This window comes from Oryzias melastigma, linkage group LG5, assembly GCF_002922805.2.
Source record: "Oryzias melastigma strain HK-1 linkage group LG5, ASM292280v2, whole genome shotgun sequence".
Lineage (NCBI taxonomy): Eukaryota > Metazoa > Chordata > Actinopteri > Beloniformes > Adrianichthyidae > Oryzias > Oryzias melastigma.
Window position 1 is genome coordinate 3738824 of NC_050516.1, and position 19953 is coordinate 3758776.

General features: G+C 39.9%; 1 protein-coding gene across 1 annotated transcript in view; it reads left to right on the forward strand.

The window, feature by feature from the left end:
• Positions 1-260: 260 nt before the first annotated feature.
• Positions 261-19953, forward strand: part of LOC112144719 (protein 4.1) — a 106199-nt gene continuing 86506 nt past the window's right edge. Inside the window, exon 1 of the mRNA XM_024269422.2 lies at positions 261-544. The gene's annotated coding sequence lies outside the window, so the exon portion shown is untranslated. The remainder of the gene's footprint in view (positions 545-19953) is intronic.

Genomic DNA, 19953 nt, shown 5'->3' on the forward strand with positions numbered 1-19953 from the left:
GAAATTGTGTTTGTTCCACATTTCTAGAATTTCAATAAAGTTTCGAGCATATGTGTGATGGAAACACGTTATTTATTCAAATAACAATGGCCATGAAAATCATTTAAGAAATATTTTAAGTTTCCAGATTGGGGCCCCAAAGTGTTGTGGGGGGCCCAGGCGGTCCCTCACCTTTGCCTAAAGGTAAAATCCGCCCCTGTATGGAGACAAAGCAGCAAAGTGAAGCATCAATGATCCAGATTCTGCGCTTATTACAAACAATGAGGCGTGACGTCACCACCCTGGCATTTGGTTTGAATGCGCGTTGACAGGCATTTCTGCAGGAAACGCGCGCGCGCACACCGCGTCTCCCTCCTCTTTTCTCTCCTCCCTCCCTCACTCATTAGGCGTCACACCGGCAGAAACATCGACACACTCCCTCACCCCTCAAACCGGGAATAAACACGGCTGAGGACGGATCCACCTCCCGCGCGGCGCGCAACATCCATGCTCCCCACCACCTCCACTACCACCCCTCTTGGATGGATGTCCGTCTGACTGGAGGGTATGTTAGAATATCCATTTTTTTGCGTCACAGTGATCCGTGCGCTCTGCCGGTGCGCTGCGCTCCGGCTGCAGCCTGCGTGGATACAACAGTGGGCAGGAATCTGTTGCGTCACCAGCTCCGTGGTGTTGCTGTGAAATCCAGCTGGATCCTTCAGCGTCCCTGTCCTTTCTGAACTCCGCTGCCCGGCCAGCGTCAGGGACAAACTGGATCCGCTATTGGCTTACTCAGGGTTTTTATCCAACACACCCTTTACGCGCACGCGCGCACATACACACAGGACCTGGTGTTGCATACGTCCCACCCTGCAACAACAACTACACAAAGTGAATAGGAATTTGTAGTATTCCACCAGCCATCAGTGATGAGGTGGTGCAGGAGGTGCTGCAGAGGTGCAGCTCTTCCTTACATGCCGGGGCAAATCCATGCATGCATGTTGCCTCACCTTTGGTCCATAGCCTTGCAGGGTTTAATTGGTTTTAGTGTGTTGAATTGCCTTTTGAGCCTTTTATGGAAACCAAAACAGGACAAAATGTTGTCATTTTAAATATCTGACTTGTTCTGAATCCACCAACGATCCATCCAAACTGGAAGATGTAATTTATTTGGGGAGTAGCTCACACTGACAAGTCGACAGACTTATCAGGTTCTGCTGCTAAAGCAGCCATCAGCAGTTCCTGTAATTGTTACAAGCTGAAACTAATTGAGCCACGACATCGGTACCACCCGTTCAGTTCTGTTCTGTTTCAAGTCCTGTGTGTTTTTGATGTTAAATGAAGCCCGCCTGGTTGTATTAACCGACACCATCCGGTCGCAGCAGTTTCAGAAGAACGGTGTGTTTGGACACATACGGGTACATGACAGTGTTGTGAGAACTTTTGCTGTGTCCAGTGCTTTGAGGGGCATGTTGGTGATACCTTTATCATGGCGGTAAAGGATCGGGTTTAGCACGGAAAGCCTTTTTAAATATTCACACTACTCATTGTGTTGTTGTTTTCATCATGAGTGGAAGTTGCTATTCAGTTATATTTTGTTTCGCCTTGAATTGCAACCTCAACACAGTGGAGGGGTTAGACAGCACTGTCCGGGGCTGTGGGGTCTCCCATGGCAGGCTGGTCCTGGGTGATGAGCCAGACAAGGAGCGGTCCTGAACCTCTTTATGAGAAGATACAAGGAAGGTCCGGTTAGTGTCACTTGTGTTGGTGTCACCAGGGCCCGACTCTAAAACCAGACTTGGGGTTGGGGTTCATAGGTGAGTGCATGGTGGCCAGACCTCTTTCTAAGTGATGACTTATGATCTGTGTCATAATTTTGACGGTTGAGTCCCTAACCTACAGGAGAAGTCAAAAGAGGCTGGTGCAATGGTATTCAGGTGGCAGTCAAGGGATGGTACATCAGTGACCCAAACCTCAGTCATGGAACTTAGGAACATCACCTATTTATAAATTAAGATTTTTTAAATTAATTTTCTAACTTTAGCATCAGCTATGATGGAATCATAGAACTGATGTAACACTTTCAGAGTCAAAAGAACTTCTGATTTAACCCTCGTGGTATCTTATGGGGTCCAGATGACCCCAGCCTTGCATTGACGTGTAATCCGTCCATGACAAATGTGGACATGACTTCATTTCTGCCACGGACGCCAGAGAAAATAAAAAATATTTGAAAAAAAGATTCAGCGCACTGTCTTTTGGGGTCTAGATGACCCCACTCCCCAACATCAACATATCGAGGATTGCATAAGGGTTAACCAGCTTCCTTCAAGGCTTAAAAATGCTAAACCTAATATCACTACACAAACAGGAAATCCGCTATAACCTCTAAAACTGTCAACTTTTGGCATTCCCTCTACCTAGGACTCAAATGACTTGTCACGTTAGTCGTGAGTACTTAGCACTCAGTGACATTTGAAAAGTTCAACTTCTCTATTACTTTGACCTCAGACACCTCATCGCCTTCATCAATGTTAGTTTTTCATTTCACACTCAAATGAAAACGTTGAACTTCTAAGACAAAGGTGTTGATTTGCCCAAAAAAGGATGAATGTATCACCACAAACTTTAGTCACAGACGACCCATACAACTAAATGGATCAACTGGTAATTGACTTGACCCCACTTAGTGATGTAAGGTTGTGGTAGCCGAAGATCAACCTGCTAGTACTTAGTCAGGGTCATGGAGTTGCTGGAGCAAAGTGCAAAGGTCGGGTAGACCCTGGACAGTTTTCAAGTCCATCACATGTACGCCTAATTTAGTCACCAATCAACCGATGAAGCGTTTGTTTTAGACTCTGAGAGGAAACTGGAGTGTCTGGAGAAAACGGATAAACACAACACAGAAAGAATCCCGTTCGAACAAGAACCTTCCTGTTGTGAGCCAAGACTACCTTTTGAAGATGACATATCTAATCATCCATCGTCTGAACCCGATGAATCCCCTTAGGGGTCACGGGGATCCTGGAGCAAACTCAGCTACTGTTGGGCGAAGGCGGGGTACACTCTGAATTGGTCTCTAGTCTCTTAGAACAGGGGTGTCCAAAGTCAGTCCTCGAGGGCCGGCCTCCTGCTGGTTTTCCAGAAACCCTGACTTATCTGCTGCTGATTACCTGGATCAGGTGTGTTTGGCCAATAAGGAGCTTTAATGGTAGGTTGTTTGGAAAACATGGAGGACACCAGGAGGACTGACACTGGACACCACTGGTTTAGAAGATGAAAGCAAACTGTATGGGAACATCGTGATAAAGCCATTGCAAACGGACTGCCTAAAGCTATGGCCTCTGAAGCTTTGTGAGTTTTAGTAATTCTGCTATTGACCATATCGTTAAAATCAATGAAAATTGTTATTGATACTTATGATATGTACTGTTGGTCTCATGAATGTCCCTTATTTATCATATACTCCAGATTTCAGATCAGTTTTAATCTGACCTGATTTTTTTCTCCGCCATTCAAAGCTTTAGACAGTTTTTGACATTTGAACTATCCTCTTGAAGTGGATAGTGAAAATATTAGAGGTAATTAACTCTAAAAGAATGGGTGAAGTTCAGCGGTTGGTGTCGTACTTGCACAGGTGACGTCTTAAAGCCAGGTGAACGTCTCTGTCACCGGCCTGTCACACCGCCCCGCTTGTCTGTCTGGGAGGCATGCCTTCATCTCGGCAGGAGTTTCTCTCTGCGGTTCCCTCATTCCTTCCACCTCCTCTTCAGTATGGAGTTCAGATCTCAGCATCCAGAGTCTTTCTATTGGTGTCGAGGTTTTTGCATTCAGAGTCTCGGGGCGCAGCATGCTGCCTTGCAGCATTTGCAATTCAAATGAACATTTATGAGGGAAAGCTGAATAACCCTCCCTCCACCTCACTTGTGTCTCTTTTGAGGAAGTCTTTCTCCACGTTTGCAAATTAACTTAAGTACTTTATGTTCTGCTCTATTGCTGTATATTTTGAATAGTTTGAAGTGGTTTTTAGTGGTAGATGTGGCAGCTTTTGGAGCGTGCTGGGTCTATTGCGTAACGGCTTTGGGGTCATGCTGCTATGACTTACAGAGATGAGAAGTCACGCAACAGGTTGTGTCTGTCCGTGAGAGGCTGCGGTGCACTTGGCTGTCAGTGCTTTTGGCCCATGTTTTTAAATCTGCCATGTGGTCACGTCTCGACCTGTCGGCTGAACCCCAGTAAACAGTATTTATGCACGCACATCCACACCAGCAGTTTTCATCTACACATAGAGCTTAAAGTCCAACTCCGATCATCTTTTGATGTGATTTTTTTAGTTATGATTTTGGTGTTTTTAGCCTAAAAAAACTGTCAATTTCCAGAACATAGTTTCTGCAGAGTGGCAGTAGTTCAAATTTGTCTCTGAGTTTGTGGGTGGGACCATTGGCACGGAGGAAGCCTGCCCTAATTTCCCATGATCTGTTTGTTCACACTCTCCTGCAAGCTTACAACCCAGAGCTAATGTTACCAGCAAAAATGGCGAGCAATATTGGAACTATCCAGCCGTAAAGTTTTGAGCCAGATGCTGAGAAAAACAGGACGTAAATACATCTAGCCATCTACAAATGGATTCACTGGAATGTAGCGGAGTGTTGAGCTTTTTATCCCGCTAATAGTAGCATCCGTATCTCAGCTACAAGCTTTTTTCAATGTCAAGTTTTCATCTGCTGATTCACATCAGTTTGAATAAAGAAAAGACTCAGAAATGCAATTTAAAGCTGAGTTTTCTTTATATATGTCTTTCATCACAAGAAAGTTGCAAAACATCATGTTAAAAACATCCAAAGCAGGATTTATATCGGAACAGGTCATTCAAAATCATTTAACTTTGGCGCTAAACCAAACAAACTTTAATAATCTTTAAAGGAGGATCTTAGTTCTCTTGTAAATGAGTTCTGATGTGGTTCACTTCAAATAAACAGTACAGGGACCATCCATAAGAGCAAGATGAATAACTCAGTAAAAAGAAGAGGAAAAAAGCAAGAAAAGTCTGATGGATAAATCAAATGATAGGTTGGAAAATGTTTGAGGGATAAATGGTGCGATATGGATGTGCTGGGGCTCATACAACAACTATTGGATCAAAGGAGCTAGGCGGTCCCCCCCCCACCCCCCCAAAGTCAGCAAACTGCTGGTTTGGTTCGCCCCTAGCCTGGCAGTGCTAACTGTGAGAGCTAACCAAACCAAACAAACCTAGTCTATCCTAGTGTGAAAATAACTTTTTTTGTAGAATGCCACAAAATAAAATAAAGAAAAAATAAAGAAAATAAACATTTACTATAGTGACAGGAAGGCTGGCTACAAGGAAAGTTAGTTGACATGCTAGCTAGAATGTTTACTGTGTACTATTTTTAATATAGGCTTCTTAATTTGGTTTACTATCAATTTTCTGGGTATTATATAGTTTTTATTTATTTATTTATTAGCTTACTATCCAATTCAGTAAAAAAACTACAATAAGCAGAACTGTATGCCTCTGGTATGCTAATATTTAGGGACACAAGAATTATATTTAATGATTTTTGGTAAAAATTCACAAAAAGTTACTTTACATTTGATGCTCTGCAAATGATCTTTTCCAAAAATATTTTAAATTTTTTTCACAAGCTGCGTTTCAATTAAACATCTGCTCCAAACTTTACTGAACATCTAGAAATGTTGAAAAAACAAAATTCACATGATGAGTCATTCAAAAACACTCCAGTTAATTTGATCAATACTTTAATTTACAGCAGAAACATTCAAATTTCTGTCCCGACACTCGCGCTCATCATCACCTATCAAAGGAGACGTCGGCGTCTTCTTCAGGACATGGAGCGCCTACAGATGAAGACATTTTGGGAAATGGTGGTTGGAGATTTTACAGAGGATCTGTGGATCCAACAGTTCCGCATGATACGCTCAAGTGTTGATGAGCCTCTTGTGACGCCTGCCAAGTGTGGTATCCGGTTGTTGGTCACATGACTCATTTAATTTTAAAAAAGGTTTTGACGTGCCTCAAAAACCACCTCTTCTGAGTGCAAAATCGTTTTTGATAAATGCAAGTTTTTTCAAATTTGTCCCGTTTCTATTAGGCACATTTCTTAATTTCATAGTCAGTGAAAACACAGCTGCAGAAGGGTTCCAGTAATTGTTATGGTAATGAAACTCATGATGGTTTTTCATTTTTTCACACTTTATGCTACAAACGAGCTTCAAACAGTCACAGAAAAAGTTGTCTGAGTGAATCTGGTTCAGTCAGATGATAGCTTTAAATCACTGTGTAACACAGGAGAAAGACATGAAAATAAACATCAAATAGCACATTTATTTAACTTATATCTTTCAGTGGAGTTGTTGGTGTACTAAAAGATTCAGACTAGATTTCAAAAGAACTTTGAATGAATTGCACTTTAACACAGAACTGAAACCACATCTTAAACTCAGCAGTCGAGTGACATAATGCACAAACACCACTCCTAGTCCTTTATCCTGACTTCTGTCAGCATAGTTCAAACAATGTGACCTGAAGTCAAAGGACACCTGTCGTTCACGTTCCTGTCTTCTAGCACAATGTCTAAAATTAAAATTAAAACTGTTAGTTTGTCAACTGGTGCAGCAAATATCAAAATTATACTAAGTTAGTTTACCAGACGGAATTTTATTGTCATCAGTTCAAATCTCTCAACACCATGGATTTGTGAAAAAAAGATACATTTTATACCCTCGTTCAACCCTCTTGATGCAGAAAGTCCAATTTATCTTCAGTTTGGTGGATTTTGTCTAAAATTCCAAGAACAGTAGAGAACATTTTGGGGTAGACGTTGTGAAACTATTAGTTTAAAGATCCACTAAAAAATTAATTAACAAAAAAAGAAATAATAATAATAAAAAATAAAATAAAAATAATAATAGTAATAATAAAACAATAAATACAAAATAAAAAAAGATCCACTAGGAAAACAATGGTGTTTTTGGTGTTTTTAACATGTTCTTGTGGCATTTTTCTGATGATGGGAAAATGCATAAAAAAATTACTCTTAAAATAAAGTTTCTGATGCTACAATCACTCCTAAAAACATGTTTTGAAGCATGCGTTTATCATATTGTGTTAAGACTGGACAAGCCAGGTGGAGATTCTTCTTCTTCGTCTTTTTCTGCTGTTTACTTGCTCATGTCTGCCACCTACAGTTGGAAAAGGCTTGGAGCAATGTGTCAAAGTGGTGCAAACTTTGCTCCGGGCTTTTCCTTTCAAACCAACTTACTTTAAAACCAAATCAGTCTCCGATTGAGCAAAGTTCAACCTGGTTTAACTTTCAACGCACCTTCATTTTGAAAGTATATCCTGAAAACAACCTTAAAAATGTGCACAGCGATGCATGAAATCTGAAATGTGCGTTTAAGATGGATTTTTCATTGCTGCTTGAATGCATTTTTCTGAGTGGGGTGTGAACGTAGCTTAATGGGTGATGGGAAATGGGGGCGGGCTTACCAACACCATAACTTAGAAGCAAATTTCTAATGAGCTACTGCCGTTCTGCAGAAACTATGTCCTAGAAAACAACAGGTTTTTAAATTTTGGCTAAAAACACTAAATTCATAATGAAGTGACCCTGTGAATCAGAGTGGGACCTCAAAGTGTCAGAGGAGAGTGAATAGAGCCCAGCTGAAATATAAAGAGAAATATTGGTTGATTAGTTTCCCTAAACAACTTTCACTACTTTTATCACTTGTGGACATATTAAGCAAATTCCTTAGATTCATTTTGTCGATAAGAAGACAAAAGAGCAGAGAGCTCATCACTTTTGTTTCCAGGGACTATTTGTTACTGTTACTGCAGTGCGATGCCATGAATAATAAAAGAAAAAGCCTCCAAACATTGCTACTGTGTCATGAATGCGTGGTGCAATCAGGCATTTTGGACATTTTAAACAACAAGAAGAACAATTCCTGGCGGGACTTGTGCTTCATGAGGCTTTAAATGAAAATGACAAAACGCTTTAAAGCCGTTTGTCAGTCAGACGAGAAGGAAAGACTTTGTGCGAACCAGTTTTACTGGCTCAGCTTTGTTTCTTCTTTTCAGCCTTTGCGGTCTGACTCCTCCTAAACTGTGTAAACATCAGGCAGTGGATATCTGAGGAGGGACGAGTTCTGCAGCTGTAATTTAAGCACCAGAGGTTGTACTACGGCTTGTTTGCTAAATGCGCGTTCTGCAGGCTCTCTTGCTGGCTTCATTTGAGGCGACAACAACAGGATAACAACCTCTGAGAATGACAGTACGAGGTCGAGCCGTTGCTGTCCGGCTGTGCTATGTGATGCACCACAGTCCCACACAGCAAATGTTTCTGCAAAAATGACAGCACTTATTTGGTCCATCTACAGAAGCCTTTTTTTTCTCCAAAAGCAATTGTGTTGTTGTCTCTGCGATTAGGCTTTGTGTGTCTGTGGCTCTTTTTATGCTCGCACAGCTTGGAGCGATTCATTGGCGTCCTCAGATTGCATCATTCTGCGTGAACTCAGATGTGGGAGCGGAGAAGGAAAGCTATTTCATGCCATCAGACGGCTTTATTTCCAAGCGCGGCTCGTGCGGCTGCTCGGGGTTGATGAGCAGCAGCACTCCGTCCGTCCTTCTGAAGGATAGGCGGCGAGCTTCACCCCGAGCAGCTGTGCCACGCTCTCATGAATGCAGTGAGTCAGCAGCTTTTTTTTTTTTTTTTTTTTTACCCCCGCCTTTCCCCTCGTTTGCATCTGTCACTGCTCTGCATTTCACTGAACAAAAACCAAGACTAGACCTCCACGATAAGTCGCAGGTTTATCATCATCACAATATCAGCCTCTGCGATAAAGACAGCAAGAATGTCTACCTTAAATGTTCACGCACATTTAAACATTTAACACATTCTCATATTAGCTAGAAGAATTCAACAAATCAAATAGAGCCCTTTCATGTTTAATCCTTTAACTCCGCCTACTATTGTACGTTTGTCCCAGAAACTGTCTTAAAAATGTGTTTATGAAGAGTTTTGAACCTGGAAGCCCAAAAGGCTTACATTTACGTAGACTTTTCATCGGATGTGGATGTCCCTTAAATGTGTGTTGCAGAGGGTGTTAGGACTGGATGGATAAAATCGATAGATCAATAATCGATCCATAAAAATATGGATTGATTCAGCACATAAAGCTAAAGTCCACTAGCTAACGTTTAATAGAATTTCCCATAGGACGGCTAATGCTAACGCTCTGTCGACGTAAACACACATTGCTGACTAAATTAATATCTTTATAAACTCACAGGTATGAATTTTACAAACTCTTTTAAGGAAATATTTTTTAAAGTAACCATTTGTAGTCTAAAACACTGTTTTTTGCTCATTATTTGCTTATTCTTCTTGAAAAAAGTCAATTGCTATAGCATGAGCTCCACCTAGTGGCCAAACTGAAACGTCCTCCAGGAGAAGCAGAACAATGTTTACAATGTTAATGATCTGAAGATTTTTGTTAGAACTTCTCCTTTTGAGAATCCATGTAACACTGTATAATGTTAACAACCTCATTATTTCACTAATGCATTTTAAAGGATGTGAACTGTATCAGATTAATATAAATATATTTAGAACATGTACAGTGTATTAATGTATTTTCCATATTCATTAATGACCTACCACCTGCTGTTCTGAATGTAATATTCATTTGTATGCCGATGACACCATAATATACTGTTCCAAACCTAGTATTACCAATATCAGCTTTAGTTTACAGCACTATTTCAACTCTGTAATAAAAAATTATGTCATCTAATAAGTTAATTTGGAATAAAACAAAATTATACTTTTCCGTATGCTTTTCCAGAAACAAGCCATGAATACTGATGGAAGAATACTTAATTTGCATTTCGTAGATTCCTCTCCACTTATGAACACCGAGACATTTAAATATCTCTGTGTTTGGTTAGAAAATGATTTATCCTTTAAAATTCAAATACAATCTATTACAAATAAAATAAGCTACAGTCTTAAATAATTGTATCATCCAATTAACTGCTTTAATCTTCCTGTCAGAAAAATAATAATTTCTCAACTGTTACTTCCTATACTTGATTATCTGGATATTATTTATTTTAATACTTTCGTAACCAACGTACACTCTTTAGATGTCATTTACATTAACATTCACATTTTCCTATTTAAGGCAGTATTTAGTTTCATTCAATTCACACTGATCAGATTTATTTTCTTGTTCCCAGATTCAATAGAAATCCAGGAAAATATGCATTCTGCCTTTGAGCCCCCAGTGAATGCAATAACCTTCCCTCTTTGATACATTCCCTTACATCTTTTCTTGTATTTAATAGAGCTCTTTCAGCATATGTAAAAGACATTTACGCTTGTTATCATTATATGACTTGATTCCTAAACTTTTATTTTGTCCTTTTATTTTAATATCTTGTTTGTCTAAATCTTAGTCTGCGTGTAAATTAGAATAAAATCACAACCATACATCAGGTATGCATTGTGTTTCCTACATAATAACGTATTTATTTAAAGAAAAGTTTGAAATGTCGTTAATCTGCTGCACTTGTACTAAATCTTTAATATTATGACTTGGGTCGGATTTTGTGATGATCAGTTTTTTTCTTTTAAAATTAGACCAAAATTAAGCATTTTATGGTCATTCTACTGTCTGCTCAGCAGTGTCTCATTGTTCACTGACATGTCCAATAAAGCGTCTCTCTTTACGTATCCTGAACAATGATAACAGGCTAGCTCACTGTCTCTAGCAATATATCTCAATGTTTACAGCAATATGCAACACTTTGCTAATTTTAAGTGTTGTTTAAAGACACAAATAGTTTTTCTCTGCATCATGATTAAGCTGATTCCCGTTGATTGTGTAAACTCTTCACTACTGTAACGTGTTTCATATCTGCCCAAGAATCTACAGGAATAACGTTAATCGTGTCAACGGTTGAAGAGTTATGAGAGTTTAAAGAATGTTAACACTGGAGATTGTCGACTTATAATTTTAAATAAAAGTGGAAACAATGTATTATGTATTTTTTTTCTTTGCTATTTCTTCATGTATCGTAAGTCATAGCGTCACTGCAATACCGATCATTAATATCACAAGTTTTCCTCATATCGGACAGCCCCACTCCAGACTCTTTCTTGTATTGCTCATTTGGGAGAAGGGAAGCACTTTTACCCCAACAAACACCAATATTTGTTGTGCAGCATGTGCAGCTAATGCAGCATTCATGGCTCAAAACAGGATTTCCTGAGGCTACAATGGAAAGATGAAAATGACATCCATGAAATCTTCAACTCTCGCCTCAGGTGATCGTTTTTATACGGTGAAAAGTCCATGTCATAGAGTTTAGGATAGCTGAATTGTAGTCTTACTAGAAGAAACAAGACTTTTGTTTCTCTCAATAATAGACTGGAGCCAAACGCTATACAATGCAACATGCAGTAGATTCATTCAAACACTGAGGGCTCCCGTTGGGACCTGGAGTTGAACTGAAGGCAGTGATGGTGTAAATCATCCGCTAACTCAATAGAAATGCTTTTAGTGGGAGCTTCAGCTTCAGCAGAACTCAGTCCAGTTCGTTTTTGGCTAATGCAGCTATTTCTATATGTATTCCCACTGTTTACAACAGTGAAACAAGATGTTTCCATTGATAACTGTTACTGATCAATACTTTTTGCTACTAATGTGGATAAAAAATTGCTTTTCTGTTTTTAGGTCAACATATTTTTACATATTCTTATCAGTTGGTTTGTGCAAAAAGAAAAAAATCTTCTGTCAAAAGATTATGACATACTATAACTCTTCAACCATTTATGAAATCTACATTCTGACGCTGTGATAAGCCATAACAGTTTAAAGTGATGCATACTGGCCAAAGCTGCTTTTCTTGGGGACAGAATCAGCAGATTTACATTGATATCATAGCACTTCACTGCTAAATTTAGCGTAAAGCTGATTTTCTCTGCTTTAGATTGCACTGGAATTACATGAATTGTGAAAAACACTAGTCCAAAGAATGTCAACAGCGGAGCTAAAGCTTTGGTGTTAACAGGTTTTAAAATGATTAGTTGTGATTTGATTCAAATCTGTTGCCCAAACAAAGATAAAAACCATAGCAACCATTGAATTATCTTCATGTCTGGGGCTGACAAATAATTTTAGTGAGTTTGGTGTCTCTGTGACAAAATTCATTTTCAGTTTTTCCTTGGTAACCACTGTTTATGCTGTCGGAAATCCATTCATCAATTCTCTAAACCCTCTGATTCCAGTTCTGGGTCACAGGATGGAGTCTAGTGCTGGGTGATATGGAAAAAAAAATGCATGTCACAATGTAAATTATTTTATATCACGATAACGATATATATCACGATATAGATTGTTTTGTATCACAATAACTTTATATATCCCTGCATACATGGTTCTATATTACAATAATGATATATTTCATAATATACCGCAGTAAAGTATATTTTCAATTGTACAAAAATTGACAAAAATGTCATTAGTTACTTTTCTCTGACTCTTTTTTCAAGTAATATATAACTGTATCAGCACAAATCAGAAACTTTTTTTTTTTTCAAAATGATAGAAAAGATAGAAGAGAAATAGATACTTTTCTATCACCTACTCAATATGCTAAACTAACTTCCAAACCTGGAGAGTTTGTCAGTCCGTTTCAGCATGTCCCATAGACATACAACCACACTCTCACGTCTATGGGAATCAGAATCACCAATTAAAGATGTTTTTTGGGCTGTCAAGGGAAGTTGGAGGCCTGACATGATCAAGAAAACTCGACACAAGAAGTTGGGATTTGAACCAGCATCTTCTGAGTTAAAAGTGCTGACCGCTCCACTACTGTGCAGTATTGCCAACATAGTCTCAGAATTAAATATCCTTACAGAAACAAGAATCTGCGAGTTCACAGGGACTTTAGCTCCACACTCTGGTTTTTTATGGTTGTCGTGACAACCAGTATAAGTATTTCATAGTAAAATCTTTTAAAGTCAACTATTTAAATTTTTAACTTCTACTGCCTTAAAAAACAGATCATTTGTAGGACAGTAAATGTGTCATTTTTTTCAGATTTATATCATGATGTACAATTTTAAAATGATCAATTATAAAAAAAATGAAGTTTTTTTATATCAATTAAAATTCATTTTTCTGGATGGTTTGACTCCTCCATAACCACCAGCCGCCACGCTGCAGCATCCGGCTGGCGTCTCCCGACAAACTCCTCCAGCAGTCGTTGTTTTCTTTTGTTCGCTTTCACACTTTGGCAATCGGCGAGTGCAGCTTTGGCGTTCTTCTGCAGGAAGACTGATTCCATTGTTTGTCTGTGTTAATTTCCACGGTTATTAGCAGGTGCTGCTGGCTGAGGCTCAGGGAAAACTATTTTGAGGTCGATCCCGGTGCAGAGAAAACAAGACCTAAGAGAAGCATTAGGGAGAGATTAGAGCTGCAGAACGGTTCACAGCCGCGCTCGGCCGCCGCTGCTGTCAGATTGATTCCTACATAAAGCGTTATCTGGGCGCGATTGAGACGCATGTTGCAGGTACAGCACGGCTAAATATAAAGTACTGCTGCTGCTGCTGCTTTGTGTTTAATGAGATATGGAGCTGAGCAGTGGATGATGGGAACTCTGCATTGCATTTCACTGGTAATTGGACTGATTGGGAGCCAGATGTCCCACTGGACAGTGTTCAGTAAGGATGCAATGATTCACCTTCCCCACGATTCGGTTTAAAACTCCATTTCTGGGTCATGGCTTCATTTTAGTTGCTTATATGCTTTGTGATTTACAAAACAAAAAAAATGCTAATAAGCAAGAAAAGCCTTTTAGTTTGCTTATGCTAAGCCTGGTGTAATGTACAAGTACTAAATCCTTTAAAGGGCCAACATAATGCTATTGTTAAGCCTTTCAGAGCAAACCATATCAGTACACATGAGAATATATTACCTTTGGCACACTAAAGATAGCTAAATTAAATTATTTATGAAATATTAATTATTTTTGTGGACTCTTTTCCTATCTGGATATAAAATAACTCAATTTCTGAGGTCACCTTTTGCTCCTTGTGGGTGCCATGTACTTCATGACGTAGAGCCGTCCTCGTCAGCGAGTCACCCAGGAAAACAAACAACATCTGAAGTTTGGTAAAGATGGATGTGCACATTGTCCAAATAAAAGGTAACAGTTTTGCCTATCACCACTAGCTTTACAGAGAAAAGTGTGTTTGTATCAGCCTTCAGGCGGTGCTGGCAGCGCAGACTCTTCCTGGAAGGGGCTGTTCTCACTTGTCTATGACACAATGTGAAGACACGCTCATTTTTGTGGATAAAGAGGGGCTGGTGCTCAGAGAGCAGGGCTCTAGAGGTATGCTCAGAGATGCGTGATTGGACCAAGATAACGCTTTGGGGTTGTTCTTCATGAAGAATTGACTTTATAAAAGTTGATTTTGCATGAAATAGGCCCTGTAAATTTAGCACAATTGTTTGTCACGTTCAATGTAAACATATTGGTATGCAGTAGGGATGTAAAGATTTACTTTACTCACAATTTGGTGAGTTATTCAAGTTATAAGCTGACCAATCAGATGCCTCAGTAAAAGCATGTGCTGCCCACTAACCCCACCTCGGAGACAGATTCTCCTGAGCTGCTTTCAGTGGAAGGGGTGTGGACTTCGAATAAGGTCACTTATGATTGACGACTGTAGTTCCCCAAAAAACATGACTCAGACCAACTCGGACCAATTGCTGTCAAAATGGCGCCACACGTATCATGAAGCAATGGCCGGATTTTGTAAGAGCCAGAGGTACGGCATTTTCTCTGGGTTATGTCTGTGCGTTATGTTATTTTCTATGGTCCATGGGTGTCTGTCCATTTTCTTTCTACGATCTATGGTTTTCCGTCTATTAATTTCTATGGTGTGTGGGTGTCTGTCCATTATTTTCTATGGTCAATGAGTTTCTGTCAATTGTCCTCTAAAGTCTATGAGTGTATGTCCATTATTTTCTAAGGTCTATGGGTGTCTCTCCATTATTTTCTTTGACAATCTATGGGTGTCTGTCCATTGTTTTCCATGGACTATGAGTGTACCCCACCTTTAAACAAAGGTAGCTGGGATAGGCTCCAGCAACCCGCCACCAGAACTGGAATCAGTGGGTTTAGAAAATGGATGGATGCATTCCGGACAGCATAAACAATGGTTGCAAAGTAAAAACTGAAAATGAATTTTGTCACAGAGACACTAAATTAATTGTAATTCGTCCTCATCCCCAGACTTGAAAATAATGCAATAATTGCCATGGTCTCTTATCTTTGTTTGGATGAATTGTGGCATCCCTAGTGTTCAGTGTTCCTGCACTGTACAGGCGCATGCATGAACCATCCTTTTTTACATTGTGTTCTTCCCTTAAGCTGGTCTGACAGGTTGTAGGTAGATCCAGGCGTAGCCACATGGTGAACTCTGAACTCTCCTATAGAACATGTGTGCTTTCTGTGTGACAGATGGTGTGGTCGCACCCTCTCATCGGAGCTTGCCAGAGGATCAACTGGTGTAAAAAGTGTGCTTGTTCTTCCACCAATTGTCTTCCCGTAGATCAACATTTATGCATCCACAGCTCCTCTCTATGTAAAGTCTTCAGTCAGAAGTCACACACGAATCCCATCATCTCTCAGATTTAATCAGGTTTTTGCCAAGCGGTTGCATGATCAGAGGGAATTTTCGGTCATTTCGGTCAAGAAACAAAATAGAAAACCTCCTTTTTAACGAGAGGCTGCAATAAAACAGAAGGCTCTGGCAGAGAACTCCTAATGATGTCTGAAAACTGAATAATCGATCACAGTGAATGAGGGTTTAAAGTACATGCTGCTGGTTAGCGTGCATGTAGGACAGACAGATTACAAACGGTCGACTGGCTGCATAAATCTTGCAGCGACACTGTTTTATTGACGCACGGCACCATCTCTTGTTATGCTGATATCCATTTGATGGAATATCTAAATTAGCCATGTCCACATTCTGGTTTTTGTAGTACAGTCAACTTTGTTAGTTTTAGGAGTCATTAATTTAAATCTGTGTGCATATGCTTCATTTTTCAACTATCAGTGTGAGTTTTGGCTCCAGCTTAAGCCTTAGTCACATACACCTGTATGAGTTTTTCGGTTGTCCCGGCTAGTGATGGGTAGTAGAAAACAGTGGTTGTATCCTTAGGGGGACCCTAAGAGCTTGACCCTCTCTGACCCTGGACGGCCCACAAACCTGCTGCACTTGTTAAGACTTAAGCCTCGTTTCCACTGAGCATTCTGGTACAGGAGCAGTAGTACGGGACGGACCATTAAGTTTTGGTGAGAGTTTCCACTCAGTTAAGCCTCGCTTCCACTGAGCGGTTTGTTGTCACGGCGCGTACGCTAGCGTGTCTACACCACACTACGACCACTAGAAAAGCAACAACAGTGGAGGTCATACAGCAGCTCGTCTTTTTCTTGTTTTAGTTTTTGTGCAATGTGTATAACATTAATCTAATGTTGTTTCAAAGAAGATTGCGGGCAGCTAAGAAGAATACAGCCGCAAAAACGGAATCGCTAGCTTAGTGCTATACTGGCGCTTTCTTATGTCGTCATCACTTTTTGGCTATCGACCCCTAGCAACAGTGACTTCACCCCAACCGTCCACTCAAGAGATTAGGGTCGGAACTGTTTAACGGGTCCATTTAACAATGGAAATGCCCAAAATGCTGGGTTGAACCGGACTGTACCGTTCCAGACTGCTCAGTGGAAATGAGGCTTGAGGCTTTATCTCCGTTCATCCCAGTTCAATTAGCGCCTCGCTTGTGATTCCTCCAAATGATCTGGCTCCCCTTTGAATCAATATCGTCCTTTGATCTTATTAATCGGGTTGTTGATTTATGATCAGCAGGCGGCCTCATTTTACCGCCAGCTCAGCTGTGAAAACATTCTGGAAGCAGAAGCATGAAGACGTCAGCATAAACCCCAGAAGACGACAGCGAGACAGGGCGATATCTCCCACAAGGAGAGATTGTTTTCAGAGGCTATTTTTGTTCTTCAGGGTGGTCCACTCCACTTGGTTTTTTGATCCCTTTGTGCGTTTGTGTTGTTATCTCGCCTTCAGTGGAGAAACTCGGCTTTCTCTTACACTTTTATATTTCCTCTCTTGGCTGCAGGCTTGTCTGTGATTGCTCCTCAGCTTTTCCCCCGGCGGACGCTCAGATTTTACCGCGCTCGCCTTTTCCCATTCATGGATTCTCTGTCAAGCATCGATTCTATTTTTTTAAATTTTTCCCCTTATGCTTTTATCTTGGCAGTGATAATGAGAGACTCCTTCATAATTCATGCCATGATTGATATAGCTCTGGTAGCAGTTTTCATGATGCAATCTCACCACACGTCTTTCTGCCAACAACACCGACGGAGCTGCCAGAAACTCCAGCCTGCAGATTAAGACGATCCGCGTTTCAGCTTCTATTAAAACATCCACGAAGAGCAAAAAGGACAGAATCTAAAACTGATGATTCTGTCTGGTTGTGTTTAAAGATCCACTCCCATCATCTTTTCATCTATTTTGAAAATGTTCCCAGTGATATTTTAATAATGATAACTGTTTCTAGCCAAAAAAAAAAAAAAAAGTCGTAGTTTGTTAGAAAACCCCGCCCCTCCCCTACCCCATTGCTCACAGCAGTGGTCCCCAACCCTTTTTCAGGCCATAGACCGATTCAAATTGGACAATATTTTCGCGACCAGTCCAAACGGGGCAGATGTTAGCGTTTTTAAGCTTCTGGAGTCTGAAAATCTATTTTTCAAAATAAAATGCTACTGCAAGGGATTAAGCTTTAAAAAGTCTAAAAATATCGGTTGCTTTTTTTTTTTTTTACAGCAATGAAGATTCAATGAAACAAAGTTGTAGTTTTGTAGAAGTCGTTTCTGATTAAAAAAAAATCATAAAGGAAACATTAAATTATTATTTTTTTGTTTCAGGGCAAAAAGATTGATCATATTTTGTCATTACTTAAATCCTCATTCATTGGGTATTTTTTTCAACACAAACATTTTTTGTGCTAAAGTTTCTAAACAGATGACTACCTAGTTCAGCCTTTCTGTAGGACAATTCTTAAATGTCCCTTTTACAAGTTTCCTAAAATCAGCAACTTTATATGATTGAATCTTAATTCTCCATCAAATGTTTGCGGCTGGTTTGAACTTTGTGATGAAGATTTTCCCTTTAATGTCAAAGTAGAGGCTAACAATCAGATGCTAGCTTCAGCTACATCTGACATAAGATCTGATGGATAAATAAAGCAGAATAAAATGACCCGACCTTCGTAAAACTGGTATTTTCTAAATGTAACATAAACATGAATCCACTGTGTCTCCAACTTTATTATCTGTGTTTGTGAAACGGTCTCGAGTCTGTTGCTGCATGTTAGCCAGAGCGGCTTCTGCTTCATGATTAAATTTGTCGAGAAACACTCTCGGTTTTGTCTGTAAATAACAGCTTTATTGTTTTTTTTTAAGTCAAATGTTCTCATTTGGTTTCCTCACTGGCTCTTTTCTCCCCGAAGAAATGTTACAAATATGTTTTATTGCTAAGTTTTGTTAGCTTTTTAGCTAGCAATTCAGCTAGCCATGCTGGCAGCTTTCAGTCATGTGACCGTAACAGATGTTGTGAACAGTATTCGGAGGTCTTCCAAAATAAAACTTCCTTCAGGATCAGACAATAAACTAAACAGAAATAATCTAAATTAACACATGTACTTTCTCGTTTTTTTCTGTCTGCAGCTTGGGGGTTGGGGACCATTGACTTAGAACTCTGTTTATACGCTCTTCGCTAGCAGGGAGCTTGAGGCCTGCCCAACATATTTTCTAAATCTCATATATGACCTTTTTCAAACTGATGTTCATGATTCACAACAATTTGAATAAAGAAATAATCAGAAAGGCTTTTTTTAGCTTAATTTTTTTATATTTGTCCTCCACCATCAGAGAAATTCTACAAGAACATGTTAAAAGCACCAAAAACATGATTTTAATCGCAATGGGTCTTTAAAGTACAAGGCAAATACGATCCTCGCTCTTATTGATGTTCTTTTTTTAGCCTCGTCCCCGTCTCTTCCTCAACAAATAGCATTGACCGTGCTCCTTTTTTCCCCCTAGTATCCTTACAAATCCTCGGACACAGACACCCACAACACAGAGGGCTCCTGTGGCGCGCTCTCAGCCTCAGCACGGATCCAAATACAGGCATGAATGGGCCCATACAAAACAAGCAGACTCAGACTGGACCCGTGCCCATCTCCGCTCGCTTTGTGCCGCGATGCCCTCCGCGATCAGTGGTCAGTTCAAGGGTGGACAGAGGAGACGGCCTCCGCAGCCCCCTGTCCTCCCCACGGTGGGCCTCGTTTGAACTGCGCTACATTTTTCATGAGCTCTATATAGCTTTCCAATGAAATAAATTAAAAATAGGATTCATTTATATAAGAATAAAGGTAAAGTTAGAAAATATTGACAATTAATGTAACATTTGACAGCTATGTTGCGCTGGAAATGCTAAAAAAAACTGTTTATTGCATCAGTAATGTTTTAATAAATACTTTTTATTGCTAAAAACAAGAAGTCATGCTAAAATGCAAAATTGTTGCAATTATCTATTCATTTTCTGAGCCTGTTTCATCCCTTTTGGGGACACCTTGTGGCTGGAGCCTATCCCAGCTACTGTGAGGTCAAAGGCGGAGTAAAGCACGGATATCTCATCAGTCTGTTTTAGGGTTAAATTCCAACTGGGTCCTTTCAATGTGGAGTTTGCATGTTCTCTTTGTGCGTTCTGGGGGTTTGTCCAGGATCTCCGGTTTCCTTCCACAATCCAAAAACATGCTTAGTTACTTTATTGA